A 20,495-nucleotide genomic window follows, 5' to 3' on the forward strand; every position below is an offset into this window, starting at 1 on the left:
GGCTTGGAGACAGCAGAGACAAAGGGATGTCTCCTCTCTCCCAGACAGTCAGAGGACAAAGGAGTGAAAAGGGCAGAAGGAGGAGGGGCAGGTAAGCTTCCCTAAAGACATAACAGTCTAGCGACAGAAGGAAGTCAGTCAGAGCATCACAGGTAAAGGTAATCAAGCCTATCCATCTGTAGGACCCTAACTCTAGCTCCCTTCTGGAGCACAAACAAAAGAACAAAACAGGAGTTGCTCTTGCCCCACTTCCAACACTGATTGGTAGGCTAATACCTATCCTTTGATCTCCAGCTGTCTCTGCCTTCCTGCTAGACTGATATGCATAGGATGTTGACCACATCTTCCAGTCTCCTTCCTTCTTCTTCTTTCTCTTGAGAGGGAGAGCAGACATATTCTCTTTGTCTCTCCCTCTCCTCCAGGCATGAGGGCAAACACTAGGCTTAGTGTTTGCATCTCCAACTTAGCTAGTTAGCTAGATGTAGAACTCTTTCCTTTCAAGTATGTATCTCCTAGAATAAAGTAGTTATTTCTTATTTTGAAGCTTAAAGTCTCTGACTAATTTGCAGGGAAGGTGTAATCTTTAGCAAAGATTCAAACACACATAAGGGCTCACTCAGTCTCTCCATTCCCAGTTTCGCCACTCTCTGACACATTTCACATTGGCGACACCTATTTCAAGAACATTTGCGTAGGGGGGAAAGGAGTGATTAGAGGAGACTTTTGAAATCTGCATGAGAACCAGCGTGAGTTCTGTGCAAAGTTTTTTAACCATCCTGGCCTTACTAAGAACGGGGCCTTCCTGAAATCAGGCCAACAACCCATCTAGGCCAGCATCACCGGATGCCAATGGGAAGCACGCCAGGGGACAGGAGCGCAACTCTGCCCCTTATCATGGCTCCCAGCAACTTGTGATTCACAGAGGCATCCTCCCTCCTCAGGCTGGATCTGCCTCTCTGACTTGAATGAAGGATTGTCTGCAGCTGCACAAGGTAAGAACCAACCATAGCCTCTTGGATGAAAAGGGAATGGCGCCAGCTATGTAATTTCAATCCTCTCATTGCAGCTAGAGATCAGGGTAAATATGCATTGGAGACCCCACAGAGGGGAAGGCGCTGGGGCGAAGGAGGCTCGGAGAAAGTCCCAGGTTCAATCCCCAGCATCTCCAGGTAGGGCTGGGAGAAACCCGTGCCTGAAACCTTGAGGAGTGGCTGCCAGTCAGTGCAGACAATAAAATGCTGGGTGGACCGATGGTCTGACATCAGTATAAAGCAGCTTCCGATATTCCTATTATAAATTCTTCCAGGCACAGCCTAGTCTCTTTTTTTGGCTTATACCATAAAGCACCCTATGGCGCTGCACAGATAATAAGTGAGGGCGCCACGCGTGACTCACAGGCACTGGACTCAGTGAGAGTTTCGGCCCGCGCTGCCCAGGCCTGAAATCCACGAGCCTTCCAAGTCATTTTTTCTTTTCTTTTCTAAGAGCATCGCATTTCACATTCAGTTAAGGACGTTCAGCTTTTCTGATTCAGCAAGAACTCCTGGGTTTTTATAATCCGGTCATCCCACCCTGTGGCAAATAAGAACAATAAATGTTTAATAACCATAAATATCAGCGCCGTTATCTCATCTAATTGATTTCGCCGTTGACTGGCAGGGTGCGGGGAGACAGATAAGAGGCTGGGCAAGTTTGGCTCTCCTCTCCCGGGTTTGGTTTGGTTTTTAATTTGCTTGGATGCGGCAGCTGTAACCCAGCTGCAGCCACAACGTCCTCTCTGGCACCCTTTCGTGCTCTCAGCAGCTCTTCCCAACTCGCTTTGTGCTCCTCCCTTCCCCGCTTTTTTGTCTTCATGCCGGGAGAAAGAGCATTTATTTCATGTAATTAATTTATGTATATGGAGCAGCACTGTTAGTGCTCCTGCTGTTAGCGCTTTGATCCTTACCAGGATGCTTTAAATGTTCACTTCTGCAATCCCATTCACCGAGGCTGATCCGCGACTGCTGGCAACGCAAGTGCCAGAGCGCCTCGCAGCAAGCCAAGCTGGCTTCGGCTGGTTGAAGTCCGCGGAGGAAAGCCACCTTAAATCCGAGTGCACCGCGTTTAACTGGGTTGCAAATTGTTTTTACAAATCCACAGGACCCCAGAGAGCTGGATCATTAGCATGTGAATTAATACAGGATTGCTTTGTGGTTGTTGTTTTATTCCTGACAATAGGAAAGTCTGGTTTTATTATTCTTATTTTGAAACTGGGTGCAAATGCGTTAAGATTAGCTATGCAGTATTCTTACACAACCTAAGCAACATGATGGTGCATCAGAATTGCGAGTTTTGGAAGATGCTACTAAGGTTGAGCATATTGGCCCAGCAACAATTAAATTAATTACTTTTTATTTTTTTAAAAAAGTTTTTAAAGCTGTTTTTAGAATTTATTTATTTATTGTACTTATATACTGCCCCATAGCCGAAGCTCTCTAGGCAGTTTACAGTAACTAAATGTTTTTAACTTTTTGTTTTAATGTATTTTAAGGTCTTTTTATGATGTTTTAAAGTGTTTTTAGCATTTGTCTGCCACCCTGGGCTCCTGCTGGGAGGAAGGAAAAGGTAAAGGTGTCCCCGCACTTGTAGTGCGAGTCATTTCCAACTCTTAGGGTGACGTCTTGCGACGTACACTAGGCAGACCATATATATGGGGTGGGATTGCCAGTTCCTTCCTTTACCCCCCAGCATATGCCAGGTACTCATTTTACCGACCATGGATGGATGGAAGGCTGAGTGGACCTTGACCCCTTTTACCAGAGATTCGACTTCCTCCTTCCGTTGGAATCGAACTCTGGCCGTGAGCAGAGCTTCACCTGCATTACCACCACTTACCACTCTGTGCCATGGAGGATCTTTGCTGGGAGGAAGGGTGGGATATAAATCAAATAATAAATAAATAATCATATGAGTACCAAAACCATACCAACATTAATACTGATATGTCTAAAATCCCCTTTTGGATTTTTCTGCCCCAAGCAATTGGAAGTAAATTTATGTGGCAATATGTCCTAGATGAGAGTTGCATAGGAGTTGCTGCCTTTATTTTTCACTTCCAAACCAGCCTTCATCAACCTGATGTCCTTCAGATCTTTTGGACTACAACTCCTACCCACCCCGGCCTTATGCAGCTGAGCTGGCTAGGGTTGATGGAATTGTAGCCCAAAACATCTGGAGGGCACCAGGTTGGCAAAGGTTGATTGTTGCATCCATTGTTGCAATCCAACTTTTACTGGGGTCAAACCTCCCATTGTTTTTTAAGGTTGCTCCACTTTTCTCTGGTTCTGCCAGAAACCACAGAGTGGATTACAGCATCATGGATAAGCCCCTTAAACCTGAGTTGATGATTCATTGTGAGTGATTAACTATTCTGGAGGGTTTAGCAGTGTAACACCAATTTCAAAGAGCAATCCAGAGGAGATACAGGAAATTTCAGATCAAGTCTGTTCTGGAAATTGTTCAGTATTATAAAAATACACACAGAAATAGGAACTAATTTGGTTGGTCCTATTTCTTAGCAGAGTTGTAAAAATACAAGCACCAGAATGAGAATATAAACCAGCCCCACCTTTCTCTATATAAGTAACAACAGACACAATCCTTTAGGTATTAGATAAAGAATGTTTACTCACAACCTCTTCACATGTTCAGAAGAAGATAGGCTCTAGCTTAGAAGAAAGAAAAATATAGAAGTCTCAGTACATCTTGGTGTTTGTAATGATGCTCTTAGAGAGAGCATCATGCCATGCGGCCTCTCTCAAAGGTAGGAAGATCAGCAATGGAGAATATTCAAAAATCCCCCAGGACAAAGGAGAAGGAAGTCAGGTAACTAAACCCCACCCATTAGGAAGTTACATCATGGTAAACAGATACATGGGATATTCCCCAAATATCCCTTAAAGTGACCATGCAATATTTGTTTACTCCAACAGAAATATTGGTAGAAATTATTAATAAATATATACTTACCAGGCATGTATAACAGGGGTAGCCCATGTTGTGCTCATCAGATATTGATGAACTAGAACTCCCATCAACCCCATCCAGCCTGGACAATGCTCAGGAATGATAAGAGTTGTAGTCCAGCAACCTCTGGAGGGCACCATGTTGGCTACCTCTGATATAGAAGAAGGCTTGCTGAAGCAGAACCAGCATGGCTTCTGCAAGGGTAAGTCATGCCTCACTAGCCTGTTAGAGTTCTTTGAAAATGTCAACAAATATATAGATAAAACACATTGGCAGAAGTGATCCAGCAGACATTTTGTACTTAGACTTTTAAAATGCTTTTGTTAAAGTACCTCACCAAAGACTCCTGAGTAAGTTTAGCAGTCCCATTGTGTGGAAATGTATGTTAGTGAAGAGGGGGATTACCCCCCCTCCAAAATTGGGACTTAATCTAAATTTCTGGTTTACTGTGCCCCTTAAGACTTCCCTGATAGGGTGGAAAAAACTTCCTGACTTGGGTAGAGCTGAAAACTAACAGGCTCATTGCTCCTAGGATTTAGCTCCTGATATCTAAGATTTTACATGGTTTAGCTCCTTACACACAGTTCCCTTATTACAGTTGATGTTTTAATTAATTAAATGGGTGGAATTTACCCTGTAGTGGCTTGGCTTGTTAATTCATTTGTTACCTTGATCCTTTGTCACTGAGACTCAGAGTCTTCATCAGTTGGAGCTCCCCTCTTACTCATGAATCCATCCCATTCAAGTCCTGCTTGTGAGCTTCAGAGGTACTTGGCTGACCATTGTTTGGAATCACTGTTTGCCCTAAAAGGCAAGGTGGGTTATGTGTCTCCATAAACTGTAAGGATTAACACACTTTTAACATTGCAGTTTGCACTGATATGAGGAATCCCTTTCTCTGTTACGGAAATATGCAGAGATACTCAGCCTCTGAGCTGCGTATGTGCCAGTGTGCACAGCAGCGTCACTAGCGGGAGTGCGGGGGTGTGTGCGGACCTCTGGTGCGCGCCCTCCCAGGGGCATGGACGAGGTGCCTGGGCTTGCGTGTGTGTGCGCACTCGAAGCCAGCCACCCCGTCCATGCCCCTGGGAGAGTGCACACCGGAGGGGCACCCAGCCAGAGAAGGCCTGGGAACGCCGGTGTGCCTCCCTCACCCCGCTGACGCTACTCCTGGTCTCGTCTGCCCACCCGCCTCCAAGAAGGAGTTGGAGCAGCCTTGCCGGGCAACGGCGCGGGGCGGGGCAGCTCTGGGTGTCACCCCCCTCATGGTGACACCCGGGTGCAAGCCGCACCCTCCGCACCCCGGTAGTGACGCCCCTGAGTGTGCATATTTACCTAAGTAGCAGGCTTTTGCCCTGCATTGAGATCACTGAGACGTAAGACTTAGTAAAATAAGAAAAGCTACTTCATTTATAGAAATACATAGTAGATACGAAAGGCATATCTAGTTCTAACTAAGTTGGAGATACAATGCCCAGACTTGAGTATTGCCCTCATGGGTCAAGAGAGACAGCAAAGACAAAGATGTCTCCTCTCTCCTGAGTTTCAGTCTACAAAGGAAGGAAGTTAGGTAGAGAAGAGCACAGGTAAAGGTAGGCCAAGCCAGCCAGCTGGAGGACCCTATCTTCCTTCCAGAATCAAACAAAAGAACCCCAAACAGGAGTTGCTCTTGCCCCACTTCCAACATTCTCTTTGTAGATTTCTTTCTAATGTTCTTGTCACCAAAATCGAGAAAGGGTCATCAGTGACATGCTTCTTTCTTTCTTTCTTTCTTTCTTTCTTTCTTTCTTTCTTTCTTTCTTTCTTTCTTTCTTTCTTTCTTTCTTTCTTTCTTTCTTTCTTTCTTTCTTTCTCATTCGCAATGTTTATTCTCTCCTTTTCCAAAATTATCCAGGTGACATAGATTAGCCTTCTGGATGTGATTCTTAGTATACAAAAGAATTCTGCAGGGTGACATTTTCAGTATAATTTTGCATAATGGGGGAGCGGGCATGGCATAGTATTTTGTGATATCTTGTTCAGTTGATCACCTCATGCTTATCTGGTCAAAGGGTGCTCTGGGCCGCAGAGGCCAGTTTTTGCTCCTCCCCCTTTGTTTTTGTCCCAGAAGGCTGGGCGACTGGCCACTTGGCTGCCTTGTGCACCATCATCAGTAAAGCTGTCTGTCTGTCTGTCTCTGTATGTGTGTGTCAGTGAGTGAGTGAGAGAGAGAGAGAATTTTTGAGGCAGTTTTCACAGCAAACTTCTTGGCTAAGGGGGAAAGGGATTTGGATCCTTTATTTTAAGTCTGCTATTAACTGTGTGTATGTGTATTGGGGTGGAGGTGCACCCCTGCAGGGCTGCTTTTAGCTTTGTTGACAGCTTGACTTTGCCCTGGACTTGAAACACCACCCTGATAGGTGAGTATCTTCTGCACATTGCAGATGACGTTTGTTATGTTGGAATATGTGGTTCAACTCCAACTTGTGGGTTGAGGCTGCATGGGGTTAAAAAGGGTAGCTAGAGAGGAGACCTCCCGATTGCTAGGCTAATACCTACCCTTTGATCTCCTGCTGACTCTCCCTTCCTGCTATACTGATATGCTTAGGATGTTGACCACATCTTCCAGTCTCCTTCCTTCTTCTTTCTCTTGAGAGGGAGAGCAGACATCTTCTCTTTGTCTCTCCCTCTCCTCCAAGTATGAGGGCAAACACTAGCCTTAATGTTTGTATCAAGTATGTAGTCCTAGTTATTTCTTATTTTAAAGCTTAAAGTCTCTGTCTGACTAATTCCAGAGAAGGTGTAATCTTTAACAAAGATTCAAATACACAAAGCTTAGAAGCTCAAATATCTAATTTCACTACTCTGCAACATGTTATGGAATATGCAAAGTAATTCAGCAGTCTGAGCTGCATGTGCCACTGTGTGTATTTCCCTTAGAAGCAGGTTTTACCTTGCATTGAAATCTCTGAGACAGGACTTAGTAAAATAAGACAAAACTACTTTATTTATAGAAATACATGGTAGATAGGAAAGGCATACCTAATTCTAACTAACTAAGTTGGAGGCCCCCCTTTAGGATGCACACCTTAACGTGGTGAGGGGGTTTCAGAGTGTTGAAGAAGCTAAGAGCAATGTTGTCAGAAGTCTAGACCAAGAGGCTAAACTCCTAGCAGGGACACCAAACTAATATGCATCCAAACTCAGAGGTATGGTAAACCACCTCTGAATTCCTCTTACCACAAAAACCCTATGAACAGAGTATCCAAAATGCAACAGGAGATAGTGCTGGAAGATGAGACCCCCAGGTCAGAAGGCACTCAACGAACTACTGGGGAAGAACAAAGGACAAGTATGAGTAGTGCTGTGACTAATGACACAGCTGGGTTAAAGACGAAAGGAAGCCCAGAGGCTTATGTGCGCAGATGCGAAAGGAGAGTCCGGAGTTGTACAATGCACACAATAGGAACATGGAATGTGAGAAGCATGAACCAGGGAAAGTTAGAAATTGTCAAGCAAGAAATGGAACGTATCAACATTACAGTACTTGGTGTGAGTGAATTAAAATGGACAGGAATGGGATATTTTCAGACAACTACAAAATATTTTATGCAGGAAATGAGAAATTAAGAAGAAATGGGGTTGCTTTAATAGTGAGAAGTGATGTAGCAAAAGCAATTAGAAGCTACAATGCAAGGTCTGAGCGAGTGATATCAATGAGATAAAACGGGAAACTTATTAACATAACCATCTGTTAGAATGTATGAGGTTCAACTCCAACTTGGTGGGTTGAGGCTGCATGGGGTTAAAAAGGGTAGCTAGGGAGGAGACCTCTTGGTTGCTAGGCTATACCTGTCCTTTGATCCTTGCCGATGTTGATCCCAGTTCCTTCCCGCCTTCCCAGTTTTCTTCTTCTCTCTCGAGAGGGGAGCAGACATCTTTCCTTTGTCTCTCCCTCTCAACCAGCATGAGAGCTGCACTGGGACCAGTGCAGACTGCGCCAACATAGCTAGTTAGCTAGATATAGAACTCTTTCCTATCAAGCATGTATTTCTAGAATAAAGTAGTTCTTTCTTATTTTAAAGCTTAAAGTCTCTGTCTGACAAATTTGCAGGGAAGGTAGAATCTTAGCAAAGATTCAAACACACACACACGTAAGCTCGCTCAATACTCTCCGCTCTGCTACACAACTCAATAGAATTCTGACACCATCATCCAAATCTATGCTCCAAAGGCAAATGCAGAAGAAGAGGAACTGGAGAGATTTTATGCAGAAGTACAGGAAGAAATTGATCACACACCAAAACAAGATGTGCTGATAATCATGGAGGACTAGAATGCAAAAGCAGGGAACAGAGAAGAACTAGGAATTGTGGGGAAATGGGGCTTAGAAGACAAAAATGAAGTAGGAGAAAGACTGATTGAATTCTGTGAAGCCAATAATTTGTTTCTTGTGAACACATTTTTTGAACAACCAGAAAGAAGACTGTACACATGGACATCACCAAATGGTCAATATAGGAATCAGATTGTTTATATAATTGGTAGCAGAAGATGAAGAAGTTCCATACTTTCTGCAAAAACAAGACCAGGAGCAGACTGTGGTACAGATCATGAACTGGTCGTATCGAAAATCAGAGTAAAGCTAAAGAAGACCAACAAAGCAATCATAATGCCAAAATACAATTTAAATAACATCCCAGAAGAATATAAAGAACAAATAAGGAACAGATTTCTGGCTTTAACCTTAGTTGACAGAGAACCAGAAGAACTATGGAGTGAAGCAAGAGACATGATCAGGGAAGAATGCAAAAAGACAATACTTCTAGTTAAAAAGAGAGAAAGACCTCAATGGATGAGTGAAGAAACTCTTAAAATGGTGAAAGAGAGAAGGAAAGCAAAAGCAAGAGGAGACAGAAACACGGTCAGAACCCTAAATGCAAAAATACCGCGACTAGTATGTAGAGACAAACAGAACTATTACAATAGTTATTGTATAGAAATAGAAGAGGACAACAAAAAGGGAAGAACAAGAACAAAAGATTAGAGAAATTAAAGGGAAATTTAAACCAAGAGTAAGAATGTTGAATAATCAACAGGGGAACAAGTTGACTGATTGAAATGAAATAAAAGGAAGATGGGAGCAATACACTGAAGAACTCTATAAAAGAGATGACAGGATGACAGATTCATTCACGGAGGAACTATATGATGAAGAACTGGAAATTTTAGAATGTGAGGCAAAAGCTGTTCTTAAAATACTTGGAAGAAACAAATAATCAGGAACAGATGGCATACCAATAGAGTTGCTACAAGCTGCTGGGACTGAATCTGAATCAAAAATTTGTCAAGAAGTATGGAAAACTAAACAATGGCCTTATTTCCTCCTTCCTCCTAATCCATTTTCCTTTTCTGTCATGGCTTTTCAGATTGGAAGCCTGGAAGCAGGGACTGTCTTTCTTTTTAGTGATCTGTATGACAGCTCTAGGAAACTTTTTTGGCTAAAAAGTGGGATTAAAAAGTATTTAACTAAAAAGTATGATTTCTAGCCAGCCAGCATTAACATTAAAAAATGTAAATGTACTGCCCTCAAGTCAGTTCTGACTTATGGCAACCCTGTGAATAGGGTTTTCTTGAGGCTGAGAGGCAGTGACTGGCGCAAGGTCACCCAGTGAGCTTCATGGCTATGTGGGGATTGGAACCCTGGTCTCCTAGGTTGTAGTCCAACACCTTAACCACTACACCACACTGGCTCTCTCGCATTAACATTAAATACATCTTTTTATTTGTGACTGTGCATGTATATTCATGCAATAATTGAGTTCAGGAATAGTTTAGAATTATATTTTATTTATTTTTCTAATTCTAATCTACAACACATCTTCTAATCTACTATCCTAATGAAGAATATGGCTATCAGTGGCTACTAGGCATGATGACTATGCTCTGCCACCATAGTCAAAGGCAGTATGCTTGTGAAAACCTGATGCTGGAGGCCACAGGAGGGGAGAACACTCTTGCACTCAGGTCCTGCTTGTGGGCTTCCCATGGGCATCTGGTTGGCCACTGTGGAAACAGGATGTTGTACTAGACGGGCCACTGGCCTGATCTGGGATGCTCTTCTTGTGTTCCTTTGGCCTTAACACTTCAATAGCAACAAGCAATGCAACAGACAAGAGTTCACAGTGTTTGGGTAAAGGAGATTCCTGTAATGTGTTTGGTTCCTTATATTTTTCAAACCTTTTTTTTTAATTTAAAGTTTCCATATTTGTGCATTTTGTGGTCCTGTCTCTTTCTGTTCTTTTAGATGTGACAGCCATTTTGTGCTATGCCATGCCATTATGGCATCCATTTTGTGAATGCGGCCTGCTACACATTCTCAGAATTCCAAATGTGCTTATAGGTTCAAAAAGGTTGGGAACCACTGATTTGATGTGTGAGTCCTCCCAACAGAGTGAGTGAACTGACTTAAGTGAAAAGCATTGCAAAGCAATATGGAAATTCCCCCTGTAGTCATTTACACGTTTGTCAGCACTATAAGGTATAAGGTGATGAACCTGTATGTGCAGGCTGACTCAAATAAATAAAAGAGAATTGTCTCAACCTTTCTAGTGACAAGAGAAATGGTATGATTCAGATCATATTATGAATCCTAGCTGCATTCCAAAAGCAGCTGAGAAACAGATAGTTTTACTTTAGTTTTCCATTTTCCTGCAAAACATGTAGACAAAGTTAAACAAAATTTCACCCTAATTTTTATGTGCAGAATTCATTTGTAAAAAATTCTGTCATGAACAACACCATCACATAAACTGAATGTATTTGCTGACTGTTGAGTATGGGAACTATCAAGTTTGGCACAAATCTCCTGTAATCCAGATTAAAGACATTGCAGTGTCTGTGTGCCCATAACTTCAAAAGAGAGTATTTTACTTCATCCCATCTCATGTTCTTATCACTGGGACATTTCTTGCTCAATTTCTCCCTAGCAACCACTTCCTCAGTTCAGTCTGTATGTAAAATGAATCAAGTAGTAATGGAAGAGATCAGAGTTTAGTGGTAAAACATATCCTTTGGATACAGAAGGTCTCAGATTCAATCTCTAGCATCTCCACATAAAGAATGAGGTAGCAGATGATGCAAGAGCCCTTTGCCAGAAACCCAAGGGAGCTGCTGCCAGTCAGAGTAGATAATAATAAGTTAGATGTACAAATAGTCTGACCTGATGTAAGGCAGTTTCCTTATACTGACTACTTGGCTATCTATACACTGATTGTGGTGGTTCTAGCTCCCATGCTGATGAACATGAGAGCAGTGGCGATTGGTGGCTCCATGTCAGTGGGGCAGTGGAATCCAGGTGTTAGTCCAAACTTTCAAGGAGCTGTCCAAGGTGCTTCACTTAAAACCTGGGACTAAAACCTGGAGTAGATTCCACTTCCCTGCTGACATGGAGCCGCCAGCCACCACTGCATGGGAGTAAGGAGGTGCGCCAGGCTGAGTAGCCCTGCTCCCAATACCACACATCACTTTGCCATCCTCCATGCATTTGGGGGTGCCAGATCCCATGGGAGCCTTCAGTCAAATAACTATAAATACAAACCCCACCCCTTCCTACAGATGTCCATACTATACACATGGATTCAAGGGAACAGCCTAGATGGGAGTGTGTGATATCAGGGAGGGGGTCTGTTTGCTGTGGCGCCACTTCTTGCTCCTGTGTTCATGAACACTTGAACTATAACACCCACATGGGGCTTTGAAGGAGACCCGAGTCTCGGGACAAATTAATGTGACAAAACTGGTGTGTTGAGAATGTGGGTTTTGAGCGTACGTGTGCAGGCTTAAATTTGTACTGAGCTTAGACTGAAACTCGAGCTGAATTTATTGAATCACCAAAAATTGTGAAAGTGATTGGAGCCTCTAGGAAGCCTGGTTCTCTCAGGGATATTCCAAGCCCTCTCCCTGATTTTTTTTTTTTTACTTCTATTTATAACATAAGTCTCTAGCCCTTTTAATTATGGTCATACTATAGTACTTTATCCAATAACTCATTAAGAAGTAAAAATGTGCTTCTGGTTTCCAGTGTTGTGGCTACTAATAAATACAAAAGTGCTGGGAAGAGTAACACATATTTGACACTCACTTTTAAAAATTTTATTGTACTAAATTTAATAGATTAAATAATATTACTTCCCACTACACAAATTAAAGCATCATTGATCATTACATTCAAAATTATCTGTTCCCTTATAAACTGTTTCCAGTACAGGACTATTGCAAAAAATCTGAAGGAACAGGTACATTGTCTGGGGTTGCTCCTAGATGCATCTTTGTCACTGAAGGCTCAAGCAACCTCTGTGGTGAGGAGCACCTATGATCAGCTTTGGCTGGTATGCCAATGATGCCCTTTCCTTGACAGGGATAGCTCAGCCATTGTGATTCATGCATTGGTAACTTTATGACTGGACAATGTGCTCGATATGAGGCTTTCTTTAGGACTGGTCTAGAAGCTGCAGCTGGTGTAGAATGCTGTGGCCAGGATGCAAACATATTATACCTGTACTGAGGGAACAGTTGCACTGGCTGCAGATTGGCTACTAGGCTATATTCAAAGTCTTGTTGTTAACATGTAAAGCCCTGAACAACTTGGGTCCATGTTTCCTGAAAGACTGCCTGGCCCTGTACAGACCTGTGCAATCTGGGGAAATTCTACTGATGACACCGCACCCTACAGGATGCGGTAATGCAGTTACCCTGAAACAGGCATTTTCTGCTATTGCCCCTGCATTATGAAATGACCTTACCTCTGTCATACCTGAAGCAGTAACCATCACTTGCTTCAAATGCCTTGTAGACTTATGTTTTTCCCCGTGGTTCCCCTGACCCATAAGACAGAGCCCTGTTTTGTTTGTCTGAATTCAAACAGGAGTGTGAGTTTGCAATATGATGGTGAAAACAATTATTCTTTGATGTATATTCCCTAATTGTATTTGTTTTATGTTTATAATTCAATATGAAAATGTTTAAAGAACCCCTGGAATTCCTTTTTTATTAGTGTCTACATGCTTCTATACTCCAGTTTTATTGGTTTTAGTCTGGAGTTTTTTAAAGAATGTTGTTTGCTTTCATATTGTACACTGCTTATTTTTAAATATAAGCTGTTTATAAATGCTTTTAAATAAATAACAAAAAAGATCATCCTAATTTAATTTATTCAAATAATAATGAAAAAGACTACCAGCAGTGCAGTCCTACTTAGAAGGAAACCCCACTGAGTGTAACGGATTGCAGCCTAAAGATTATTATTAATTAGCAGATTTTTAAACCCTTACAGCACAGTTGTGTGCATGTTTACTCAGAAGTGAAGTCCCACTAAATTCAGTGAGTTTTACTCCCTAGTAAGCAGGTTTAGGATTGCAGCCTAAAAGTACTTAAAACTTAACTCTGAGAATAGTAATCTCACAAGACAGGATTTGTTACAGCTCTTCTTTTAATGCTTAAATATTTTTCATGCTGTTCATTGTTTTCTAAATATTAAGGGCACAATCCAGCCAAAGCTAGGCATTTCCAAATCCCTTCAATTTCAAAGGGAAAGATTTAAGCACATCCTTAGCCCTTCTTCTGAAAGGAATGGGGCATAATATTATTCAACTTTGATTGAACTGATCTCCACCTTCTTGATCTTTTGTTCCCAAAATTTTGAAACTCTGTACAAAGCAAAAGAAAGGTCCTATATCTCCCTCTAGAGGTAAAAGCCTGAAACAACTATTTACTACCTTCAGTACTGTGTGTGAGAAAGAAAATGTGTATTACCAGCTTCTCAGATTCATTGACTCTGCATATAGAATGTGAAAGTTTGCAACCTTTCAAGTAAATGTAAATGATGCCCCAAGACACTTCTTGGATCTGAGGCAGAGAATCAAATTCCATGATGGCAAAAATATTTTAAAAACTAAATAAGTGAAAATTGACTGCCCAAAACAGTAACCCAAAATCTTTGTAGATATGATGTTAAAAGCAACTTTGCATTTAACAGGCACATCTTTTTAAAAACATTTATTTATTTATTTATTTATATACTGCCCGACTAGCATTAGCTCTCTGGGCGGTGAACAACAGAATATAAAAATACAAAACATCTCAGATCTCATAATAAATACAGCATAAACATATATAAAACAAGAAATCAAAAACAATTACAACAAAATTTAAAACTAAAACGAGTTACATATTAAAACGCCATAGCAAAGAGGCAAGTCTTAACCTGGCGCCGAAAGGAGAGCAATGTCGGCGCCATACGCACCTCTTCGGGGAGACTGTTCCACAGTTCGGGGGCCACCACTGAGAAGGCCCTAGATCTTGTCACCGTCCTCCGAGCCTCCCTATTGGACAGAACTCGGAGGAGGGCCTTCAATGTGGAGCGTAGTGTACGAGCAGATTCATATCGGGAGAGGCGTTCCAATAGGTATCATGGTCCCGTGCCGTATAGGGCTTTATAGGTCAAAACCAACACTTTGAATCTAGCCCGGAAGCATATTGGCAGCCAGTGCAAGCGAGCCAGAACAGGTGTTATGTGTTCCAACCGCCTGGTCCCCGTTATTAATCTGGCCACCGCATTTTGGACAAGCTGTAGTTTCCGAACTGTCTTCAAAGGCAGCCCTACGTAGAGCGCATTGCAGTAGTCCAGTCGTGAGGTTACCAGAGCATGTACGACTGATGTTAGGTCCTCCCTGCTCAGATAGGGACGTAGCTGGGCTACCAGCCGAAGGTGGTAGAAAGCATTCCATGCCACCGATGCCACTTGGGCCTCAAGTGACAGGGAAGGATCTAAAAGAACCCCCAGACTACGAACCCAGTCCTTTAGGGGGAGTGTAACCCCATCCAGGACAGGGTGTATATCCACCATCCGATCCGGGAAACCGTTCACCAGCAGCATCTCAGTCTTGTCTGGATTGAGCCTCAGTTTGTTAGCTCTCATCCAGTCCATTATTGCAGTCAGGCAACGGTTCAGCACATCGACAGCCTCACCTGAGGAAGATGAAAAGGAGAAATAGAGCTGCGTGTCATCAGCATACTGGTGGCAACGCACTCCATAGCTCCTGATGACCGCACTCAACGGCTTCATATAGATGTTGAAAAGCATGGGAGACAGAACCGAACCCTGCGGGACTCCACATTGCAGAGCCCACGGTGTCGAGCAATGTTCCCCAAGCACAACCCTCTGGAGACGACCCGCTAAGTAGGAGCGGAACCACTGCCAGACAGTACCCCCGACTCCCAACTCCGCAAGCCTCTCCAGAAGGATACCATGGTCGATGGTATCAAAAGCCGCCGAGAGATCAAGGAGGATCAACAGAGTTACACTCCCTCCGTCCCTCTCCCGACAAAGGTCATCATACAGGGCGACCAAGGCTGTCTCAGTGCTGAAACTGGGCCTAAACCCCGATTGAAATGGATCTAGATAATCAGTTTCACCCAATAGCGCCTGGAGCTGGCCAGCAACCACTCGTTCCAAGATCTTGCCCAGGAATGGAACATTTGCTACTGGTCTGTAGCTGTTGAAATTTTCCGGGTCCAAGGAAGGTTTTTTCAGGAGTGGTCTTACTGCTGCCTCCTTCAGACAGCCCGGGACCACTCCCTCTCGTAAAGAGGCATTTATCACTTCCCTGGCCCAACCAGATGTTACATCCCTGCTAGCTTTTATTAGCCAAGAGGGGCAAGGATCTAGTACTGATGTGGTTGCACGTACCTGTCCAAGCACCTTGTCCATGTCCTCGAGCTGAACCAACTGAAACTCATCCAGTAAAACATGACAAGACTGCGCTCCGGACGCCTCACTCGAATCATCTGCTATAAACTGGGAGTCTAAGTCCCGGCGGATGCATAAAATCTTATTCTGGAAGTGTCCAGCAAACTCATTGCAGCGGACCATCGATGACCCTACCGTGTCCTGAGGGCAAGTATAGAGTAACCCTCGGACAACTCTGAAAAGCTCCACTGGGCGGGAAAGAGATGCCTTAATAGTGGCAGCGAAATATTGTTTTTTCGCCACCCTCACCGCTTCCAAATACTGCTTAGTGGAAACACTTACCAGCACATGATTGCATCCATCGGGAGTTCGTCTCCACTTCCGCTCAAGCCGTCTCCTATCCTGTTTCATCGCTCTCAGCTCAGGGGTATACCACAGAGCTGTATGAGCTCTACACAGGAGAGGGCGCACAGGAGCGATCGTATCAACAGCCCGAGTCATCTCCACATTCCACAGTTCAACCAGGGCTTCGATAGGAGCGCCAGTCTTATCAGCCGGAAAATCCCCCAGAGCCCTTTGAAAACCTTCAGGATTCATTAGTCTCCGGGGGCGGACCATTTTAATAGGTCCCCCACCCTTGCAGAGGGGAAAAGCCACTGTAAGTCTAAACTTCAGCAAGTGGTGATCTGTCCATGACAATGGGAGAGATGTAAAACTCCCCACATCCAGATCACCATCCCCATGTCCAGTTGCAAAGACAAGATCTAGAGTATGCCCCGACACATGTGTTGGGCCGCTGATATATTGAGACAGCCCCATGGTTGTCATGGAAGCCATGAAGTCCTGAGCCGCCCCAGATAAAGTAGCCTCAGCGTGGATGTTGAGATCTCCCAGTACCAATAGTCTGGGGGTTCTCAACAGCACCTCCGAGACCACTTCTGTCAGCTCAGTTAGGGAAACTGTTGGGCAGCAAGGTGGGCGGTACACCAACAAGATTCCCAATCTGTCCCTCTGACCCAACACTAGGTGCAAACACTCCAGACCAGTAACTGCATGGACATGGTGCTTGATGAGTGAGATGGAACTCTTATAGACCACAGCGACCCCACCTCCCCGACCCTCAGATCTACCATGATGCTGAACCAAGTACCCTGGTGGGCAAAGCTGAGAGAGACTAACTCCTCCCTGCTCACCCACCCAGGTCTCGGTTATACATGCCAGATCGGCTGCCTCATCCACAATCAGATCATGGACGAGGGAAGATTTATTTTGTACCGACAACCCTACGGATGTGAGAAGGACCGGAACAAGGCACAGCCATTACATGTCTGGGCCGCATTCCCCTTACCTGGCATGTCCTTCTCCCAACGCCATACCTCCCTGTGCCCGTCACTACACTAATTGGGGCCCCCTCCAGTCCCCCCGATGGGCGAGAAAACCTCTCTCCTAGGCACATGATAGAACTTAAATACCCAAAAACTTAAAAACAATAAAATGAAACAATATACACACACACACTCTCATACACATCAAACACACTTACATATACATAACAAGGACCAAACATACATATATACATTCACACATCATCCACAATCAAGCGCCTCCACACAATCCCACACTCAGTACAACAGGTACTGATGCCAAAAACCCTTCTTCGAACGAGAGAGCTGCGTCGTCAGACAACACTAAAGATGGTTGGAGTGTGTCAGATGTATCAGCTGTGTCAGCTAACCTCTTCGGCGCAGTGCCATCATCAGGAACCAGGCTCCCCCAAAAGTTACTCGTGTCTCTCTTGATCCGAAAAGCGAAGCAACGGAGAGCTAACGGCAACGGCAGCGACAAAGAAGCGCAAGCCGCAACGCAAAGCTGGAACAGCGGCAAGAGAACACGAATCCACAGCGACGAAGCACGGGGCCACAGCGACGGCGACGGCGACTGGAACAAGCTCCGAAGGGAAATCAAAACACAGCAGCAGCCAAACGGAACAGACCGCACGCCCAGCCACACGACAGTGACGAAAGAAGCACAGACCGCAGCGGGGAGCAGCATCAAAAAGAAAAACAGCGGCAGCGACGGAGCGCCGATGGAGAGCGCACACGCCGCCCAAAGAGGCATAGACCACAGCACCAGCGGCAGCAAAACGACTCCAGCCACCAACAAATCCAAGCACAGAGCCAGCAACAGCTGCAGCGAGGCACACAGCAGCAGTGAACGGTGGTGACAGCCAGAGACGTAGGGATGCAAACAGACGGCCAAGAAGGCAGGAGGCCGTCCTCATCCCCAGCCTCAATTTCTGCGCCTCGCAGTTCACAGCTCGCAGCTCATGCACAAGTTCTTAAAGTCACAGTTCTAATAGTCTGTTTATGCAGATTCTGGTTGTCTAGAAGAGCAGAAGCTCCCTACCAATCTCAGGGGTGGTTCTGGATTCCTTGCCAATGATAAAGTGCAGTACTTTCCTGGAAGCACTCTTTCCACCCAGGGTAGCTCCTGCCACACAGGCAGATGGCACTTGGGATCCTCACAGGAGAGGATTGCCTGAAGAATAGGCTGATAGCTAGGTTGTAAAACTGTAGTCCAAATGCAGATTCAGAACTAATTACTGCAAGGAGCCCCAGCTGCCGTTACATCCACACCAAACAGAAGCTTGTCTTTCAGGTCTTTCAGGTCGCCATTTTCATCTGCACTGGTGGGAGTGTCTGTTAATTATTGGGACTGCAGGATGTTGAGGAAAAGGAGTTTAACCCTTTCCTCCCCTATGCGGTCCTCATGAAAATGGTTTGTTTGAAGTTATTTGCATTGGGAGAAAATCTCTCATTGGTGATGATGAGGGCTTTCCTCTCAGTGAAAATAGAACTTTCGAAATAGCAGATTTAATCAGGACAGAAGCAGGGGAGGAAAGGATTAAACCCCTTCTCTGTGTGTGTTGTGATCCTGATAATTATCAGTCCTCACCCCAGAACGCTGCTACGCTTCACCATTCCTAATAGAAGTAATGGTCTTGCCACACTGCTCCATTCTACTCACTGAGGTGGCATCTCCAGCTGAGCACACCTTTGTTTGTGCCAAGCTGAATACAGATGTTTCCACATAAGATAAGACAATTTAAAATTCATCCTAATAATATTACTTGGGAAGGGTTGCCAAAAGAATCAGGGAGATGGAGCAATCCCCTAGAAGGAGAGGTTACAATGTTGGTTAAAAAAAAGGAAAATATGGGGGAACATGGCTGAGGGTTATAAAACTATATATAATGTGGGGAAAGTAGATAGATAAACTTCATCTTTCATAACACCAGAACCTGGGGATATCCAGTTAAGGTTCTTGTATTAATTTACAAGTCCCTTAACAACTTGGATCCATGAAACCTTAAGAACCACCTGACTCATGATGTCCCTGGCCATTCATTGAGGTCTCAAGGGCAGTCATTGTTAATGGTCCCCCATAGCTTGGATACACAGCTTGTATCAGGGAGCCATGCATTTAGTACTGTGGGCACAATTTTATGGAACTCCCTTCCAGATGAGATCAGACGGTCCCCTCACTGCTGTAGGTCCAGTGATAAAAACTTCTTCATGCAGCACATGATAACTATAGGATTTACTACCACAAGTTGGCCACCAACTTAGATGGTTTTAAAAGGGAATTAGACAAATTCATGGAAGATAAAGCTATCAATGGCTACGAGGTAATGATGGCTATGTGCTACTGTTACGACACATGCTCTTGGAAACCTGAGTGTGTGAACTTGCCACCCACATGTCCCATGAAACAGGTAGTATGTGATGTCACCTAGACATTTCAGTTCAACTTTCTTGTTTAGATTACTTGCTAACTCTTGCTTGTCTTGTGGACTCTCATAAGCCAGTAGTAAATCATCTACATAAATCAAAATATAAGTCCATTTGTTGTTCTTGAATCTGCTATATAGGCATTTGTCTGCTTCGCCTCTATTAAAGCCTTCTTTCAAGAGCATTTGGTTCAGTTTGTCATTCCATGTTCTTCTTGCAGCTTTTATTTGTAGATCCTGTACTCTCATCTTCCTGTTGGCAGCGACACTCAGGAGTGTCCTGATCATTGAATGCTTGACTACAGTTTCAATCTCTTTCCAGGTCTCTGGCTCTGGAAGTTCATCAGCTCTTGCAAGGTAGGACAGGCTCAGTGAAGGTGTTGGAAGTGGGGCAAGAGCAACTCCTGTTTTGTTCTTTTGTCTGTGCTCCAGAGGGAAGATAGAGCTAGGATCCTCCAGATGATAGGCTTGTTTACCTTTACCCATGATGCTCTGACTGACTTCCTTCTGTCGCTAGACTGTGACTTTTTTAGGGAAGCTTACCTGCCCCTCCTCCTTCTGCCCTTTCTATTCCTTTGTCCTCTGACTGTCCGTGAGAGAGGAGACATCCCTTTGTCTCTGCTCTCTCTAAGCATGGGGCTAACTCCTACACCTGGGCATTATGCCTCCAACTTAGTTAGTTATAACTAGGTTTGCTTTTCTATCTACTATATATTTCTATAAATAAAGTAGCTTTTCTTATTTTACTAAGTCTCCAGTCTCAGTGATGCTGATGCAGGGTAAAAGCCTGCTTTCTTAGGCAAATGCACACACACGCTGGCACACTCACATTTCAACATCTGTTGTTACTCTGCTGCTGTGGTGTTGCTTTAAACTAAATTAAGCACACAATTACACACAGCGCAACAGGAGGTACACCTCTGTTGGTGTGGTTAGAGCATCTTGGCCCAGGATTCTCTGCTGCCCCTTCTG

General features: G+C 44.0%; 1 long non-coding RNA gene across 1 annotated transcript in view; it reads left to right on the forward strand.

Moving 5' to 3' along the window:
• The first annotated feature begins 859 nt into the window (after positions 1 to 859).
• Positions 860 to 20,495, forward strand: part of LOC133378388 (uncharacterized) — a 39,179-nt gene continuing 19,543 nt past the window's right edge. The window contains exon 1 of the long non-coding RNA XR_009760995.1: positions 860 to 992. This is a non-coding gene — a long non-coding RNA (uncharacterized LOC133378388). The remainder of the gene's footprint in view (positions 993 to 20,495) is intronic.

Source organism: Rhineura floridana, chromosome 2 (genome assembly GCF_030035675.1).
Source record: "Rhineura floridana isolate rRhiFlo1 chromosome 2, rRhiFlo1.hap2, whole genome shotgun sequence".
Classification (NCBI taxonomy): Eukaryota; Metazoa; Chordata; class Lepidosauria; order Squamata; family Rhineuridae; genus Rhineura; species Rhineura floridana.